The sequence below is a fragment of the Mustela putorius genome, unplaced genomic scaffold (genome assembly GCF_011764305.1).
Source record: "Mustela putorius furo isolate JIRA1106 unplaced genomic scaffold, ASM1176430v1.1 tig00000765_pilon_pilon_pilon, whole genome shotgun sequence".
NCBI classification, from domain to species: domain Eukaryota; kingdom Metazoa; phylum Chordata; class Mammalia; order Carnivora; family Mustelidae; genus Mustela; species Mustela putorius.
The window spans coordinates 778,212-792,556 of record NW_025421470.1 but is presented as its reverse complement, the minus strand read 5'-3'; the positions used below and the strand labels follow the sequence as shown (position 1 = coordinate 792,556).

Sequence of the window (14,345 nt, the reverse complement as noted above, 5' to 3'; positions counted from 1 at the left end):
TAAAGACAGAAGATCCGTCGGAGAGAAAAAGACACTGTTCAGAGGAGAAACATGAAGGCCATTAGACGACTTTAACTGTACCGACAGAGACAGGAGGGTGGTTAGATCTTCATGTGGGGGGAGGAAAGAAATCCTCCAGTATTCTACACTTAATGAATGTTTTAGAAACAAGGGTAAAATAAACACATTTTCATATAAACAAAAGCTGGGATAACTGGATACCTATAGGTGTTTCTTAAAAGCATTTCTAAAGAATCTATTTTAGAAGGAAAGAAAGTTGTTTCATATGGAAGGTCTGAGATTTAAGAAATTAAAAACGGAAAGTTGTATGCATGTGAGATAATCCAAACACACATTAAATGTTTAAAGCTGTGTGGCAAATGTCTCCCAAGGTTAACAACAGAGTGCAACTAAAACACATGTCACGCCAGTGGGGAGGGAGTGGAGATAGGGGGGTTTTTACCCTAGAAATAATCACATATGTGAGTTCCTAACTTACCGAAGTCTGACATCCTCACACCCACCGAAGCAACCCAAGGACCTTAAAACCCCCTATCTCACTGCTTGACCGTGGGCGTGGGATTTGCTCACGCGGTCTGCTGGGGGGAACTAGCTCTGCGTACCCAGGACACATCTATCTGACACAACTACCTTCTTCTCATTCTCCATGCCTCCTTCCAGGACGGTCATTCTTTCCACCCGTTTCTTGTGCTCCTGGAAGTCTCAGTCCCGTCGCTGGTGCATTTTGGTCTGGTCCTATGGTACTCCGGATTTGCTAGCGAGTGGGTAGACTTGCTGTGGTCTGCATTAAACAACCAGCTAGTTTAGCTTCGGATTATGTAATGGCTTTCGTTATTGCGGTAACTGTGGAAAAATAGCTTTATTATTGGGCGTGTGAAACTCCAGCTGATAAGCTTCCTCCCCCCTTTTTCTTATTGAGATAAGTGTCTCTGTTCTAGAGACAGCCGTGAGCAAATATGGTTGTGTGGCAGGCCGGAGGGCGGCTGGCTTTCCACCAGGTCCCGCCCGTGGGTGGGGTGTGGGCTGTTCTGACCTTGTGACTTTTTTAGCCCTTTTTTTTTTTTTGAAAGGTTTACAAATATTTTATTATTTAATTATCACAAATCAGTGTAGTTGATTCTTACATTATCCCTAGAAGATGAAATTGTGGCACACAGGGGTTATATAATTTGTCTATGGCAATATAACTAGTAAAATTTTATAATATATTGAAATAAAACTCATTATATGCTTACATATCCTTAATGCCTCATTACTTTAGTTTCCATTTTTGTTCACTGGTGAGAAATGATGAAAATAATAAAACATATTAATGGCGAATAAATATTTTATATATATATATGTATATATATCAGAACCTGTTAATATTCTAACCATTATGTAGAAATAAGTATTTGATACAGTTTTCTAAATATGGTATTTAAAGTTGTACCTTTTTTACAGTCTTTTTTTAATTTATTGAGGTAAAGTGGCATATAGTATTATATTAGTTTCAGGCATACAACATAGTGATTGGACATTTTGTCCCACATTAGAAAATATTCACCATGATAGGTCCACCTGTTACCACTGGTTTTTGTTTGTTTTTTAATTAAATTTATTTATTTTCAGCATAACAGTATTCATTATTTTTTCACCACACCCAGTGCTCCATGCAATCCGTGCCCTCTCTAATACCCACCACCTGGGGTACCATTTTGCTGCTGTCATGAAGCCCCTCTCAGAAGCCCAGCTCTGGGGGAGGGGGCAGGGGACTCGCGGAACATCTTCTAACAGTTGTGGACGTGCTCTGGCCGAGGACAAGCCCTGAGAGCTTTCTGGGAGAGCACAGGCACAGGGTGGGGGAGGGAGGCCTTGGAGCCAGACGCCTTAAAGGTGTTTTCGTGCTTTTAATTTAAACGAAGTCACAGAACGCAAAAGTGAGTTTGACATGCTAGTTTCTGTTTGCCGCGCTCTGGCGAGGGAGAGTGGTGTCATCGTTCTGTGTTTGCTAAGTGATAATCGCAAGTGCGGAGGCAGATGTGAGCTTCCTGGGGGCTGGATGGGGCCGCGCCAGAGCTGCTGCGCTCCAGGAAGGGAGGAGGTACGGGAGTTTGGCCCCATTGCCGGAAACAGGGCCTCAGAGGCTTGGAGCTGCACGGATGGGCTGGTGGTGGAGGCACGGGCCGGTGGGGGGGGGGGTGCTGGGGCAGAGCATGTACTCACTGCTCCCCATGGGCACAGCCTCCCCTGCCTGGAGGACCTCGTGCCCATAGGGAACATGCACTCAGACACAGGGAGCTGCCAGCAGAGCCCGGTCTAGGGTAGACCCAGCAGGCCCAGTGCTGACCTGCTGTGGCAGCTTCCCAGCGAGGCCACGGACTTGGGCTAGGCTAGGGTCTTTTCCCACGTTGTGGCCTGCCTGGCTGTTTGAAAGTGGCCTTGAGTCCCTCCTGGGGGTGACCTGCTCTGGAGGGGGGCAGCCTCGTGTGACTGCAGTGTGGGGAGGAGCTGGAGGCGCGTGGGCCCTCTCTGCGCTTGGCTCCCATACCGGCTTGTGCTGAGCGCTGTCGGCCTGCTGCTCCCATCTGCCTCCCAGGGAGCAGGGAGTGGTCTGAACGGGGCCCCTGTCCCGCCTACGTGGGACCGGGACAACTTACTGAGTCTCTGCACGCCAAGGCCAGGGCGCTGTGGGAGTAACCAGGCGGCTCGGAAGATGCCTTGCACAGAACCCGGTCCACAGGGCACCTCTGGTGCAGCTCCTGCCCTCCCGCACCAGGCCACTGTCCTCACAGGAACACCTCCCGAAGGAACATGTGCGTCTCTCCTGAGCCTCCTTGGGCCTGGCTTGGTTCAAAGGGTGCAACCTCAGGTATGGATCATGGGGGCTTATGGGGTCAGGTCCCCCCGGGGCCTTCTCTGCCCCAGCTCTGCCAGCACTGTTTCCCTGGAAGCATCCTGGGGCTTCGTCAGCCTGCCTGTGTGCCCTGCAGCACGAGACCGGCCCAGCGCTGGGGGCTGTGCCCAGATTGTTGGTCAAGGTGAATGTTGAGAATCTGCAGGGCAGTGCTGATCAGGTCAGTGGAGCTGCTGTTAGTCCCCGTCTGGTTACTGGTTAACCTTGGGCCAGTTGCTCAGTTTGGATCCCAGCTTCTCCACAGATATCCTGGGTGACCTTGCCCTGTGGGCCTCCTCCCAGTGCCAGGAGAACGCTTCTCACAGAGGGAGTCTTTTCGGCACGGGGGCTGGCGGGAGGGTTCAGGGAACAGTCTCTTGTCATCTGCTGGGAGACCTTTTTTTAAAGAAAAATTCAGAGAAATACTTAATGTGCAACTTCTTGTGACTTAGCAAGTTGATAAGCAGTGGAGACACAGACAGGTTTCCAGATGCCAACTGGAAGTGTGTGTGCTTGGTGTCTGTAGGAGAAGTAAGACAGGAGCCAGTGTGGAGATGCCTGTCTGTCCCCAGGACAGCTCAGTCGTGCGTGTACCTGCACACACGCATGCACACACACACTTCTCTCATGCTCCCCCCGACCCCAGCCCTGACCCAGCACAGCCCTGGCCCTGGAGATCTCTGGTGCCCTTGGGGCAGCCTGTGCCTGTCTCAGTGATTGTGCCATTTTTCAGCCTAAGTCTGATGCCAGCTTACTTTGCTGGGCTCCAGACGGCACTCGGTGCCAGGTCCTGCTTGGAGCAGAGCCATCCATGTGGAAGTGGCAGCTGTTAGTTAGGGTGGTGGAGGGCGGGGTGCCTGTTCCAGGTAGAGCAGTGTGAGCTGGTGCCCGTGCGGGCCGGCTATTTACCTGTCGTGGAGACTACTCTAGGGGTACTGGGAGCCAGGCTGGGGCCCAGAAGGCCTTTCCAGCAGCACCAGCGCTGCCTCAGGCTAAGGCCAGCTCTGGGCTGGTTGAAAGCAGGTAATGACGTGATCAGAATTTTTTGTTGTAGAAAAATTATGTTTCTGCCATGAAGAAGTTGGTGACAACAGCAACTGAAAAATAGGAGGACAACACAGAGAAGTAGGAAGGAGCTCAGGTTAAGCCAAGCCAGCAAATGCACTGAAGAACCATGGCCACACTGCCCCGGCTGGAGCAGAACGGGCCGGTCAGACCTGGGGCCGCTGACGAGGCCCTGGTTCACGGACGGTGTCCTGGCACAACTCCTCAGTTGCCTGCTGCCCCAGAGCTGTTGGGGCATCTACCTCCAGGCTGGTCCCTGCTTCCCACCCAGGCACAGCTTCAGCCTTGCAGTGTGGGGTTTCCATGGGGACCACCGACCTTCTCCAGAGTGACCAGGTATGACCCCCACAGAGTCAGAGAAAATGTAAGAAGTGAATAATTCCTACCGAACAAGGGCCGGCAATTCTGTTCCTTCCTGTCACTGAGAATGGGGAGCTCAGGTTCCGCTCAGTCCAGCGCGCCTGCTGAAGGATGCTTAGTGCCTCCCGGAGACGCGGCCGCGGAGGAGTGGGCTCTGGTGCCGGGCGGTGCTGGGTGCGGGACTTCCGCCTTTCAAGCTCGGAGCCGCCGTGGCACCGGGACGAGGATCTGCCCCTTGCTCTCATCTAACACCGACGTGGCTGGGCCTCACGGCCGTGCTGGGGGTGAGCACGCCAGGAGAGCCACTAGCGTTAGTTAGTCCCCGTCTGGTTACTGGTTAACCTTGGGCCAGTTGCTCAGTTTGGATCCCGAGGCCAGACCCGGAGTTGTTAATAGACACGCCTGCGTGGTTCATGTGGCTCACCACGACGGAACCTCTTTTCGCATCCTTCACAGAAACCCGGTGCTATGGACCAAATTCTACACACACACACACACACAGACACACACACACACCCACACACCCCAGCCCGCACCTCAAGTTCATGTCAAAGCCCTCCCCTGCCCTGCGACTGTATCTGGAGGAGGGGCCGTTAAAGAGAAAATCACGCTTACGTGAGGTCCTGAGGGCTCGGCCTTGCAGGAGGAGCGGGAGACCCCAGTGCCCTCTCGTCCCCCCGCGTGAGGGCGCAGTGAGAAGCTGGCGGTCTGCAGACCTGCCGCTGACGCCACGGGCACTCTGGCCGCAAGCCCTTGGCCTCTGGAGTGGCGGGAAGTCCGTGGGTGTCCTTTAAGCTGCTCACCCGTGCTGTTCCGCTGCGGCAGCCCGAGCAGCCTGAGGTCTGACCTGTCGCAGTCCAGGCCCAACAGATGCAGACGGATGTCCTGGTCACTTGTTGGCCATTGAGCAGGCGGGAGGGGAGGCTGACTTCTCGTCAGCCTGAGCAGGGTGTGTTGCCAGGGCTCCGCGTGGCCAGGGAGGCTTCTTGCTGTCTGGGCCGCATCCTCGCTAACCTGCAGATTCTTAACAGCTTGTTCGTTGTTTGGTTTTAAACCCAACGGGAAGGCCAACGCGTAATTAATAAGAACAACAAAACAAAAGCCGCGTGTCCGACACGGTCTACCTCCCTCCCTCTGTACCCTTCATGTCTGTCCACCCGTCCAGACACGCGCACACGCACACACACACGCACACGCACACAGCAACATAACACTCCCTTTGGATCCTGACAGCAGCCCCAAGGTGGCCACTTCCCCCCTTTTTACTGAGGTCAAATTCACATAACCCGAAAGCAGCTGTTTACAGGTGCACAGCTCGGTGGCGTTCGGGGGCAGGGAGCGCATTCACAGTGCTGCACGGCCACCTCGCCGTCTGGTCTCGAAGCGCCATCGGCGCTCCAGGAGACCCGTCCCTGGGAGGCTGTCCCCTGCCTGGCCCTGCGCCAGCCCCAGACCACCAGTCTCGGTCTGCTGTCTCCAGACTTGGCCTGCTCTGGACGTTGCATACATACGGAGTCGTGCGGTGTGTGGCCTCGGTGTCCGGCTTCTCTCGCTCAGCTTGTGTTTGGGTTGTTTCCACAGTGTGGCGTGGAGCGGGTTCCGTTCCTTTTTCTGACCAGAGGCTGCTCAGCCGTCTGGGTGGACCACATTTTGATTGTCCATTCCTCTGCTGATGGCTGTGAGGGCTCCTCGACCTTCTGGCCACGGGAACAGCGCTGCTGTGGACATGCACACACAACTCTTGTTTGAACACTAGCCCCCGCTTCTTTGGGGTCCGTCCCTAGGAGAGGCATTGCTGGGTCGCACGGTGGTTCCTCACTGAGGACCTGGCCCTGCAGCTGCACCTCCCTGCCTCCCGCGGGGCTTCTCCTTCGTCCACATCTGAATAAATGAGGGGCCTGACGTGGGGGGACGGACGAGGGGTGCTCTCTGGTGACGGAGGTGGGTCTGGTCTCGCCTAGCGGGAGGCCATCGCCGGGCTGACTGTCACCCGGGCCGGGCCTCCCGCGGCTGGAGCAGTGTCAAGGGGCAGCAACGGGCTCGGAGGGACGGGCGCGCGTGCCGGGCCTTTTCAGGAGCTGCGGGCCGGACGGCGGCACAGCACGGGGGCTTGGGAGGTTGGGGGGCCTCTGGCAGTCTCGGTTTTGTTGGAGGGTTTGAGAGCCGGCCTGGAGCGTTCAGCCTGTGCCGCGCCCCCAGCGGCCCGAGCCACGCCAGCCTCCGTGCCTGCCGGGCTGCGCCCACTTCTGTTCTCCGGGCTGCTCCCTGACACGCGCCCTGGCAGGACTGTCTTCTCACTTTCTTACGGGGAGACCCCTGGGCCGTGGGGACCTTCTGTGTGTGGCCTGCCCTGGCCCTGGCCAGGGTTCCAGCAGCCTTCGCTGTCTCCCCTCAGCGCCGCCCTCGGGCTCCTGGGCACAAACCTTTCATGGTGAAGATTTCCGCCGTTGGAGGGGCTCACTTGTAGAATATTGTTATTGACTTTGCTTTTACTTACAGTGAATTGCCGAAGGCACTCCAATTACACGGTGAGAATCATTAGCAGAATTCTTGTTACTTAGCATCAGACTGTGGGATGTGATCGTGGTTTCTTAGGGGCTGCAAAGCAGATGCATTTGAAGGGAGATTTATTCAAATTCCCAGTATATTATTATCACACTCCTGTGTGATCGTTTTCTGGCAATTCAACTAGATTTAGTGTATCTCTATGATTTTTTTGGTAAGTTGTGGAGATTTAAATTTGTTTAGCGGAAGAAACATTGAAGACTGCTCAGAACACTGTTTGATGTGTACATTGCGTGAGAAGTTGATGGTTTTGCCTCCTGGAGACTGTCCTTCCACCGTCCAGCAGAGGCCTGGGGAGAACCTGGTACGCACACGTGCACCCGTCATGTCCTGCCCGTGCCCTTGTTGCCTCCCTCTGTGGGGTCCCAGCAGCTCCTCTGACTGGCCAGAGCACCCGTGTGACGACAGCTCTGTTCCAGAAATTCAGAGTGGGCGTTAGCAGTAGCAGCATTCCTGGCTTGGGAGATGTGAGCTGTGGGCCCAGCCTCCGCCTCTGCCTTCTCATTGTCCCCCACACTCACTGGGCACCAGCTCCAGCCTGCGGAGCTGCCGGGCCCACCAGGTGTGGGGACCGCAGGTGCCACTGCCACCTTTTCCCCTTGTGCTCCCACGGTCATTCTGGGATTTGAACCTAGTGGAAGAGTGTTTAAACTGCTCAGTGGGTTGTAGAATCTACTCCTCAGTCTGGGAGGCGCCCTCTCAGAGCCGGAACCGAAGTGCTGGTGCCTGCGCAGGCCGCGGTCAGAGGGTGTGGGGATGGGTGGGCTCTGACCGGCCTGCCAAGGGCCCCAGTCCCTGTGAGAAGGGCTGGTGGCAGGTCTTGCCGTGGGAGCCTCTATGTGGACTTGCCACCTACTCAGGCAGCTGGGGGCATTCTCATCATGTGATGGTTTAGTGACTTCTTGAAAGACCAGGGACGCTGGCGCCCAGTGGCGGGCAGGCTGCCTGGCCCCCTTCCCCGTCCCAGGCTCTCCCTTGGCTCCCAGCGCCCTGCAGTGTTCTATAGTTCGTCTGGACGTTATTCCTCTGAAGCTGTTCCAAATTCTATTGTGACTCCTTTTCTTGGTAGCCTTGTTTTCTCTTTCTTTGAGACTGTTGTCCTGTCATTCTTTAGTATCTCGTTCTGTGAGTTTTGATCTTCCTGCCTGTCCCTGAAAGCGACTGATGAAACTCGCTTACGTTCCTCTTGTACATGTTTCTGAGCAAGGCCTCCTGGCCTGCCGTGTTTTTGTTTTCTTTATGTGGCAGGACAGTTTCCTGCTTCTGTGTTTCTTTCTCTCTGTTTGCTACCCCTTGAAGAAGTCCCTTCTGTCCTGCCTGTGCTCCGGCGTGCGCGCACATCTTCTGAGAGGCCCCCACGTCCCTCAGCTGGATCCTTTCTGGGGTCCTCGGACTTCGAGCCAGTTACGCTTTAGTCGGGCTGCGCCTCACGTCTCTGTGGGAACCAGCATCCCTTTGGGTATTGAGAGGAAGCTCTGTGGCCTCTGGTTCCTACGTGGCACCCTGCCTGGCTGGGGCCAGCCTTCTCTGCCAGCCAGCCGTGTGCCACGTCCGCGCTCCCGCCCCGCTTCCTCTCTGTAGGGGCTTCAGAGGGGCCTCAGGACGCCCGCCGTCCATACTGTCCTGTGGGAGCCGCAGAGAGGCCTCTGTGTTTGCGGCCATGCGTGGTTTGTTCTCACGATTTCTTTGCTCTACTTGTTGGAAATTTGGGAGAAGGAAAGAGAAACAGGTGCGCTCGGGCCAGCAGCCGGCCTTTGTGAGCCCTCCCGTTGGCTTGAAGTGTTTGTTCTTCCTTCTGGCTCAGCCCAGGAAGCCTGTCCACTGTCACGGACAGAAGTGCACCTTCCCCAGAGCGCTGCCCCTCTCGTTGCCTTGGGCCAGGCTTCGGGTTCTGTACCATGAAGTTCTTCCCATGTTCTTGTCCAGTAGATGCTGTATCTTGAAGCAGAGACAATGGGCCGATACCCCACACACGGTTCCACAGACGATGTGGTTGGTGTATTTACTCAACGTCTCTCTGAAGCACACAGTGGGCGTCCAGTAAGGGCATGGAGATTTCGGTTAACGTTAAAACGCTTCATTAGCAGTGTGGTGTAGACGGTGGCTGGAAGTCGGTGGCAGTTTGAGCCCTTGGAGAGCAGCATGTTGTCCCGAAGGAAGGGCACATGCCGAGGGAAGAGTGTGGCCATCAGCCCCGCCCCAGTCGTGAATGCAGCGTCTCGGAGCGAGCAGCGAGGAGAGGGAGAGACCCTCAGACGAGTTACGTGAACGTGTGTCATCGGTCCGTGAGGCTCAAGCCCCGCAGAGTGTGGGTGGGGAGTGGGAGGGGCAACGTGCAGCAGGACTGGGACTGGGTTAGGAACAAAGGGATCCAGAATGGGCTCAGGCTAGAAGATACTGGAAAGATTTCAAAGGTCAGTCAGGAGAGGCGTGAGGTGGCATGCTGCTGGCTGAGGTTGAGGGGCTTTGTGGATGGCCCAGTGTCACAAGTGATACGGGGTAGTCCAGCGTGGGGTGAACCTAGGTCCCCCTTCAATTCTTGGGTCATGTGATTATATGAAATATTTTAGATGACAGTTCAGTTAAGTTCACTATATTGATTTCCTCTGATGAAATATTTTTGGGTTTGGTTTCATATTTGAGGAAAAAATAGAACAGTCATTTAATGTGAGAGAGAGGTCATTACGTTTAATACATCGAATGGGCATAACGACCAAATAGAGACTGGGCTGCTCTGCCCCAGAATTTCCTTCCCTCCCGTTCATTTAGCTTCCTGATTGGCTTGAACTCCTTAGGCTAGGGAGGAGACTTTCCTCTTAACATTACCCTTACTTTCCAAATATTAGCTAATCAAGGCAGGTGCAGACCCCAGGTACTGGAGCAGTCAGGCCTTCTACCTGTGCAAAAATGACCTGGTTCTTTATATTTTCTCTGGAAGTGTGACTTTTATGGAGGAGATCCTATTTTCCCTCACACCCCTTTAGGACATCCCAGTGAGTTTCTGCTTCTGACCCAGGAGAGAACACCACTGGCAGTCACTCACCCCAGAGATGCCTCGTGGACCTGCTGTGGTCTGTCGCAGAGGTGTGCCTCGCTGAGTATACGGTGCTCCCCTCCCTCCAGACCTCTGGTCCAGGAGCAGCTGTGCGAGGGGCGGAGCATGGGGCGGAGGGCTGGTCAACAGGGTTTGGTCACACGCAAGAGCACGGAGCGTTTACCATGGCAGAGAGTTCAGATCACAGCACGGCCGCTCTCTGACCACAGTGGACTTAGGTTAGAAATCACTCAGAGAAACGTATCTGGAAGATCCTCAAAGACCTGCAGACTTAATGATGCACTTTCAAATAACCCATGGCTCAAGAAGAAGTGAAACAGAAATAGGACTATTTTGAGTGAATGAAAATGAAAGCACAGTACCGGAATAGTTGCAGTGCAGCCAAAGAATCACCTCAAGGAAAACTCACAGCATCGAACATTTATTTGCAAGGAGAAATGTCTCAAACCACTGACTTTCAGTTTTTACCTTAAGGAACCAGAAAAAGAAAATAAGTCGAAGCCAACAGAGTAGGGAAATAGTGGGAATCCGTGACGTACAGACTCGAAAGAGCAATGGGGGACATGGGTGAAAGCAAACAGTGGTTCTTTAAGAAAATTAATAAAATTGATAAACCTTTAGCCAGATATAGGAAAAAAGATGGATCTTTGTTCAGCCTGATGCCGATCAATAGCTTAGATGAAATGTATACACACCTATAGATGTTCAGAAATTGAGTTTATATTGGGAACCTTCTTATCTAGGAAAAACCTCCAGGCCCAAAGGGCTTTACTACTGAATCTTACCAACTATTTAAGGAAGAAATAACGCCGATTCTATATAAACTCTCCCAGGAAATGCAAAAGGAGGCAATACTTCCTACCTCAGCTTATAAGGTCAACATGACCCAAATAAAAAACCAGACAACCACAGCAAAGGAAAGGAAACAGTAGACAAATATCCCTTATGAACATAAATGGAAACTTAGCAAGGTTTTAGAAAATCGAATACAAAATATAGAAAAAATAATTGGGATTTATCCCAGGAATGCAAAGTATCTTGTACATTCTGAAATTACTCAGTGTAATTTACCATGTAAGCAGACTGACCACAGCACACAGTGTCCTCTCCATGTGGGCAGTAAAAGCAGTTGACAAAGTCTAACACTTGCTCCAGGTAAAACCTTTCAGGATGCGAAGCCTAGAAGGGAGCTCCTCCCTGGAGCTGGGTTTCTCCTCCGTGAGAAACCCACGGCTAACATCACAGTGATGGCAAAGAACTGAACGTATCCCCTACAACCAGGAAGAAGCCGGGAGACATGCTCTCACCTCGTCTATTCAGTCTTTTCTGGGAAGTTCTGTCAGCCTCATAAGAATTAAAGGCACTGGAATTGCAAAGGAAGAAGCGAAACTGTGTTCTCAGTCCACGTTTGTGTGTGTGGAGTGTCCTGTGGAATCCGAAAAAGGAAGCTAGAATAGGTGAGTTTAGTAAGGTTACAGGATACAAGCTAAAAAATCTATTGTTTTTCCCTGTACTAGCCACAAATAGTTAGAAATTGAAAAAATATTATTTTCGGTAGCAAAACTGAGAGGCATTATTGAAGACAGAAACGAATGGAGAGTAAACCGTGCTCATGGTTCAGAGACTCAGTATGTTCAAGAGGTTAATTCTCCTCAGATTTACCCATGGGTTCAAGGGACTCCCAGTCAGAATTCCAGCAGGGGTTTTGGTAGAAACTTGACAACTGGCGCTGTTTGATTTCATGAGTCGCTGTGAGCCGTAGTAAGTGTGGTGCGGTGTAGGTGTTCAGACAGGCCAGTAGGTGAGTGGGTCAGCGTGGACAGTCCAGAAGTAGACGTGCCACATGTGGTCAGTTAATTCTCAACAACAGCGCCAGGCAATTTAGTGGGAAAGGGATCGTTTTGTCAAAAATGGTGCTGGAGGGGCGCCTGAGTGGCTCAGTGGGTTGGGCCCCTGCCCTTGGTTCGGGTCATGATCTCAGGTCCTGGGCTCAAGCCCCACGTCGGGCTCTCTGCTCGGCGGAGAGCCCGCTCCCCCCCCCCCCCGCCTGCCTCTCTGCTTACTTGTGATCTTGTGATTTGACTGTCTGTCAAATAAATAAATAAATAATCTTTAAAGAAAAAAAAATGGTGCCGGAATAATTGTACATTCAGATGCAAAAAAGAAAAAAAAAAACCACCTTTGATCCATATTCCCCATTATATATAAAATTAAAGTAAATCAGAAATCTACTTCTAAAACTCAAAATTACCAGACATCCTCAAAATTACCAGACATCAAGAGGAAAGCATGAAATATTCTATGGTAACCTTGTATTAGGCAAAATTTTCTTAATTATGACATAAGAAGCATTACCCCTAAGATGAGGAAATTTATAAATTGCACTTCTTTAAATTAAATTTTAAAATGTTCAAAATTTTCTGCTCTCCAAAAGAGGTTGTTAAGAGAAAGGAAAGAAAAGGTATAGAGTGAGAGAAAACATTTGCAGATCTAAAGTATTCAAAATGTATGAGGAACTCCTAAAATGTACTACTAAGGAGACAGACGACATAATTACAAATGACCTAAAGATTCGAATATCCACTTTACCAAAGAAAATATGTGGGTGGCATGATGGGTCATTACCAAGAGGGGTCTCACCGTGGATTTAATTTGTATTTTCATCGTGAATGTCGATGTGATTTATTAGCAATTTCTCGGTCATGTTTCCCACCTTATTCCACAGAAATCGCGGAAGTCCTGTCACTGCGCAGTGTCTGGACGAAGGCCCTACGGGTTGCGCGCACATCGCATGAGAGGCCGCGGAGGTGGCGTTGCCCATTGCACTTGGTTCCGCTGTGCGGCTGCCGCCATGTGTCCTAAAAGATACTCCCGCTGAGCTGTCATTTTGTCCTAATGGTGTTTGCTGAGCTGTTACTGTTCGTAAATGCACTCCGCGCACAGCCCCGAGCCTCTCAAAGGCCCATAAATTGGTGAAGAAATGGTGCAGGAACAAGAACATGCCCTCCAAAGAGTGACCTCCTGGCGGATCTCCTGCAGCCGGCACCCGGCCGGCCCCTCGTCGGGTGTTGTGCAGATGCCCGCGGCGCTTACCCTCTTCGGGTTGTTACTTTTGGGTTTGTTTGCACTGTTTGCTTGATGGATTCTCCTACCTGTGAAAGTTGTTTGGGTATCTTTGGTTGGGACTGAATACATCAGAATTTTCCATGACACTTAGCAGATAATCTTTTCCTGTAAGGCCGAAGGGCTTGGGAACAAAGCGCTAGCCTGCGCCCAGCGCCCGTGGCTCTCGGCCTTGCCTCTTGGCGAGGTATTGCCAGACTCGTATCTCAGACAGTCTGTGAGTGCAGACTTAGGTGTGCTTTCGGTTTTCGTTCGCAGATCTTTGATGACTGATGAGACCGAGCACCTTTTCATGTGCTTATTGGTCGTTTGGATCTCTTCTTTGTGAAGTGCTTTTCTCAGTTTTTACCCATTTTTCTATTTATAGCTACCTCATTTATAAAGAAGATATAAGGGCTGACCTCAGATGTTTCCACAGAAATTTTCATGCTAGATAAAAGTGTAGCAAAGTAGACAAAATCTCGAGGAAAGAACGAAATTTCTCAATAACACATTTTCACACACGTGAGGACTTCAGGAAAGCGATTCTCACAGGCCCTTGCTGAAAGATGCTCGTGGTGGCAGAGCCAGACTCCAGAGTGTGCAGCGGATCAGAGGGTAAAAGGACCGACGGAGACTGGTAGCGACCCCCAGATGCACAGGGGGCCAGCCAGTGAGGAGAGCAGCGCTGGAGGAGCGCGAACCTTGACAGGGAGCGCCGTGGAGGGGTGACAGGGCACCGTCCGTGCACACCGTGCCCTCTGAGACCAGATAGCCAGTCCCTAGGGACTTAAGAACATTGCCAGGGACTGTGAGTAAGAAACTAAAAATAGCTAGATAACAGCTCTCTCGGGGCGGCAGAGCAAGGCGTAAATCTGGTAGCTCTGCGGCGCCTTTGGTGACTCACCAGTTCTGCTTGATGGACAAAGGCCGTGAGGGAGTCTTTGGCACACACAGAGTTCAGTACACATAAAAAAGAGCTCAGCCTCACTGAAAATGCTCCCAGTTACAGTCTTACACAGTTAAACTGACAAGGGACTATTTTTACTTCTCAATTTGTCGAAGATCAAATGTTTGAATCACATACACACTGTGTAGAGACAGAGCACCCATGAATTTCACGGGCTACAGTTTGCAGAGTCCTGTACGGACTAGATTTTGGTTACGTTCTCTTCTCATGCCGAGAGACCTCTGGACATGGTGATTCAAAAAAAATTCCGAGGCGTATTGATGTCAAGAATAACCAGGTGTAGAAGAAAGTGTGTGCGTTTTCCTCCAACATGCACAGAGAATTTCTGGGTG

The 14,345-nt window shown here is 51.8% G+C and overlaps 1 protein-coding gene across 15 annotated transcripts in view; it reads left to right on the top strand.

Annotated features, from left to right (window-relative positions):
- PCBP3 (poly(rC) binding protein 3) overlaps positions 1–14,345 on the top strand; it is a 250,406-nt gene that overhangs the window by 105,859 nt on the left and 130,202 nt on the right. The gene's annotated exons all lie outside the window — the stretch shown is intronic.